We start from the raw sequence: 5,254 nt of genomic DNA, 5'->3' as shown, positions 1-5,254 counted from the left end.
GTTTTACTAAAATGCCCTAACTAATATTAAAATTATCTCCCATTAAATGATATTTTGTACATTAATTGATGTCTCTTTATGTGATTTATTCCAGCTAATTACAACTTAATTATTCACAAAAGAATATTAATAATAGATGCCCTTTACGTTATTTGAGTCTATGTTTAGTTCTTTGGTCTAAAGTATCAACTTTAAAATTTTGGGGGTCAAAGTATATTTTTCGGTCATTCTTTTAACTAGGGCAGTCACATCATCTCTCCACCCAAAATTAAAGGTGAGTTGTTCAAAGTACTTCTTATCCATCTGGAGGCTAATCACAACAACGCCACTAGGTCACAGCAACGCCACTGAAGGAATCTGAAGGGTTTTATTCATCTGAGTATAGAAGCCATCTTGGCCATTGGGTTTTAATTCTCATATAGTATGATTAATACTGAAATGGGTCAATCATTATGGGATTTCATAAATGCACTATGAATTTAGCTATTTAATTTGGATATTATGGCTACAGAACGTGTGATAACTGTTATGTAATTTAATTTAGATCATGGCTAGAGAACGTGTGATAGTTGTTACCTGATTTAATTGCTAATTAATTATTTTATCTGTTGCAGAATATCATTAGACCACTGAGGAGCTTATATAAATGGATTCTAAACCAGTAATATGCATAACCATCACCATTAGCACAAATAGTAGAGGAAAGTTGCAGTTTCAGTTGGTAAATTTCTTTCCTTTTGTTACTTCATATGAGTATTCTTGATCTCGATTCTTGAAATTGAATACTCTATTTTATGCGTATTCTTATAATTCTACACTCTCCAATGTTTAGCAAGATCATTTATAAATTTCATAAGTTTTTATTTTACTTTACACCTAAAGCTCTCTTTAGAAAGATGTTATGTGCATAACTACTGTTGAACAAAGTTGTGTGTTGAAGATGTAACGACCCGACCGGTCGTTTTGAGCTCTACCGCGCCGTTTAGCAGTTTGAGGCCATGAGCAGCTTCATTTCAGGTGTTATGACTTGTACGCATGGTCGGAATTGAAACCGGGAAGTTCGGAGTTGATTTGGAGAGAGAATTCTCATTTCGGAAGCTTTAAGTTGAAAGAATCGATTAAGATTGGATTTTTGAGTAAACGACCTCGGAATCGGAATTCGAAGGTTCCAGCAGGTTCGTATGATGATTTCGGATTTGGGCGTATGTCCGGATCAAGTTTTGGAAGACCCGAAAATGTTTTGGCACCTATTGTGGAAGTTAGCACTTTTGGAAGAATTGCATAAGTTTGGGTGAAGGTGCATTTAAGTGTTATCAATGTCCGTTTGGGATTTCGAGTTTGGAAATAGCTCCGTATAGTGATTCTGATGTTGGGAGCGTGATCGGAAGTGAATTCGGAGGTCCGTGGGTCATTTTGGAGTCATTTGGCCAAAGATAGAAGTTTGAAGGTTTTTGAAAAGTTTGACTGGAAGTGGACTTTTTTGATATCGGGGTCGGATTCCGATTCCGAAAGTTGGAGTAGGTTCGTAATATCGAATACGACTTGTGTGCAAAATTTGAGGTCAATCGGACGTGATTTGATAGATTTAAACATCAAAAGTAGAAAATTAAAATTTTAAAGTTCATAAAGCTTGAATTGGGGTGTGATTCATGATTTTGACGTTGTTTGATATGATTTGAGGCCTCGAGCAAGTTAGTAAGGTATTTTAGGACTGGTTGGTATGATTGGTTGGGGTCCCGGGGGTCTCAGGTGGATTCCGGATGGTTAACGGATCGATTAGGACTTGAAAGATGAGCTGAAGGGGGTTTGGTTGCTGGTGTAACCGCTTTGGCGGAGGGTTCACCGCAGAAGTGGCCCCGCAGAAGCGAGGAAGGGAACCGCAGAAGCGGTGCTGGGCCGAAAGTGAAAAGACGCGGATGCGGTCATGTAGCCGCAGAAGCGGGACCGCACCTGCGGTGGTTGAGGCGCAGAAGCGGAAAGGGCAGCCTGGTGAGAAACCGCAGAAGCGGGTAGTGGGTCGCACCTGCGGAACCGCAAAAGCGGTCAAGTGACCGCAGGTGCGGAAATGCTGGAGACAGTGAGTTCTTTTAAATCGAGGGTTGGGTTCATTTCAATCCCATTTCTACCAATGGAGCCGATTTTTGGAGCAACTTTGAGGTGCCATTTTCACCACCAGGCATGAGGTAAGTGGATTCTACTAGTTTTGAGTTAATACTTGGATTATATACGGATTTGAGCATGAAAATTTGGTAGAAATTGTCGTTTTTTGTAGGAGACCTAGAAATTTATATTTTGGATTATTACCACGATTTTGGGCATGGAATTAAGAGAAAATCATATATTTGAGTTCGTGAGTTCATGGGTAAGCTTATCTTCGAAAAACTTCGAAATCCGGGCACGTGGGCCCGAGGGCAATTTTTTCAACTTTTCGATCGAGGTTAGGAATTGTTATAAATTGGATCATTATGAGTAATTGATCATATATTAATGGATTTACATAATTATTGGCCAGTTTTGGAGCGTTGTGCATCAATTTGAGTCTTCGGAAGGGTGTGGAATGCCGGTTATGGAACTTCGGAGCGAGGTGAGTTTCCTTTCTAACCTTGTAAGAGGGAATTTTCCCCATAGGTGAGTTAATTGGTTATGTGCTCCTATTTGTGAGGGGCTACGTACGGATGAGGTGACGAGAGTCCGTGCGTAGCTGCTATTATGTTTATGTCCGGGTAGTCTAGGACCCAAAAGCATGTTGTACTTGAAAATATTTGGAATCTTATTGACGGCTTAAATTTCTTAAATCACATCGGATTAGTAAGTGAATTTTCTAAAAGATTGAACTTCATTTTCTTGAATTGTTAAAAGAGAATTGGCTTTTCCTTGGATAGTTGTTCCCTGATGAGGTCTTGATTAACTGTTTGAATATGTGTCTATGTGTACCTGCGTCGCATGTATGATTCGCGAGCAGGGTGATTGTTTATTTATATTTGACGCGTCTCATGTATGATTCGCGAGCGGGGTAATAGATGCATCTATGGTTCACGTCATTCGACCCTCTGGCAGTGCACAATTTAAATATTTGTTGGATCGGGCCGTACGACCGCGGCATGATTTACGCATACTTGTTGCTTGTCTTGGAATTTGTTGAAGTGATATCGTTCTTCACGGATTGAGAATAAATGTATAAATAATAAATAAGGAGAAGGATTTGGGAATGTCCTACGAAAGAAAGAATTGTTTACTTGCTCCACTTTATTGAATTACAATCATGCCTATATAAATCCTTAATTTGTTGTGTTATTCATTTACCTTTATTGGACCATTAGTAAGTGTCGAAGTCGCCATCTCGTCTCTACTTCTTCGAGATTAGGCGAGATACTTACTGAGTACACGTTGTTTTCATACTCATACTATACTTGCTGTGCTTTTTTGTTGCACAGGTCCAGGCGTGGCTAGCGGCTTAGTGGCATAGCGGCATGGTTGGTACGGAGACCTAGGTGAGCTGCATTTATCGAGACGACCCGCAGCCCGTAGAGTCTCCTTTAGAGTGTTGTGCTGTATTTTTATTTCTGTCCACCTTGTATTCCGAACAGTTACTGTATTTTATTTTATTCTTTGGTAACTGCTCATGCACTTGTGACACCGAGTTCTGGGATGTCTATGGGAGTATCCAATATTTGAAATTGTTAAAGATATTTTTATTTATTTTAGTGGAACTTATTCTTTATTGTCTAAATACAAAAAAGAAGTAAATTCAGAATTATCTAAAATAAAAAGCTGCTAATTAATTGGTGTGGGCTTGCCTGACAATGGTGTCCGGTGCCACCACGACCCTTAGTGGATTTTGGGTCGTGACAGAAGATGTGCCTGTGTTTTTCTTATATGATCTGCAACAAGGTATTTTTTAATAATTCTGTAGATGCCATAGTTTAACCATAGTTTGCATAAGAATTTATTTTTTTAGTTCGTTTTTGTTGGAGAAAGAGTATTACTTTATTCAGTTGTTTTGACTATGTGAGACATATGTTTATTGCATGATATTTGCTATTAAAAAGTTTGCTTATGTTTTTTCGAATTTTTATCACGCTTCTAAATCATTTAATGTTGATTCTACATAAAAGGGTATACCACATAATTAACAGATTCAAACAATATCAAATAGGAATCTTCTTCATTTTTAACTTATACTTTTCACTTCTAAATTTTCTGTTGCTTGTAACGATGCAACTCTAATACGATTCACACTAACTATACTACTTTGACATTTCTCCGTCCCTTCTAACAGGCTACCTGTATTACTGCATCACCGAATTTGTAAAAAATTTACGCTTTTGTAATTACTATTTCTTTTCAGATTATTAAGATAGTCGTACATATTGCCAGCTGAAGTTGCTCATTATTCCACTCAAACATTAACAATTATTAGTGTTTTGTTACCATTTTAAATTGCAGAAGTTAGATAGGAATAAGTTATTTTTACTTTACAACTATATATAATATTTGCATCTACTTCCTAGCAACTACAGGGTAGTCACAATGGCAAGCAAAGAAGAACTAGAAAACCAATGCGTGCCTATTAGCAAGTTGCAAAAGTTTGCAACAGAATGGGTGATTAAAATTTTCGTAATTCGAAGAGGCTTAATAAAGGAGTAAAGAAATTCAAATGGTGAGGGTGTTCGCTGGCTGCTAATATTCGTTGATGAAGAGGTAACATTAATTTAATCTGGTATTATATTCATTGGTTGCCACATTAACTCCGTTGGTGACTATTGCTTTTCTGTCTTCACAAAGGGAACAAAAATACAAGCTACTCTCTTCAACAAAGATGTTGAGTCGTGGAAGGAATTTTTCGATCAAAATAAAAGCTATTACATTATAAATGGAAAGATAAGCGGGGCAAAACCTAACTTCTTATCTATGCACAAGGAATTTGAAGTAGCCTTTAACAACCACACTGTTTACCCTCGAATCCGGATAACAATTGAATTTATATGGGGTTTTAAGGATCCGTGAACTAAAAGATACAAAAGGTTTTTAGGTTGAGGAAAAATAAAGATAAAGACTCAACAATTGCTGTTAAAGTAAATAATCGCAGAATATAATATTGCTTAGAACAATTGTGCTTGATGGCCTACAAGAATTTAGAGAGATCCCCCTTTATACATTCTGATTAAGGGTAAAAATAAGGTAGGTAAATTGATTAAATCGTGGATCCCTGTAATTACGCCTTAATGGCCTGAAGTGGTTGAGAAAATCACGT

The 5,254-nt window shown here is 37.4% G+C and overlaps 1 long non-coding RNA gene across 3 annotated transcripts; it reads left to right on the top strand.

Moving 5' to 3' along the window:
- LOC109226359 lies at positions 283–3,621 on the top strand. 3 transcript variants are annotated; one of them, XR_002068042.1, is made up of 3 exons: positions 283–379; positions 615–721; positions 3,435–3,621. It is a non-coding gene; the product is annotated as an uncharacterized LOC109226359 (long non-coding RNA). The 3 variants fall into 3 exon arrangements; XR_002068041.1 differs by having other exon boundaries at positions 283–421; XR_002068040.1 differs by having other exon boundaries at positions 283–721.

This window comes from Nicotiana attenuata, chromosome 5 (genome assembly GCF_001879085.1).
Source record: "Nicotiana attenuata strain UT chromosome 5, NIATTr2, whole genome shotgun sequence".
NCBI lineage: Eukaryota > Viridiplantae > Streptophyta > Magnoliopsida > Solanales > Solanaceae > Nicotiana > Nicotiana attenuata.
This window is presented reverse-complemented; position numbering and strand designations above follow the sequence as displayed.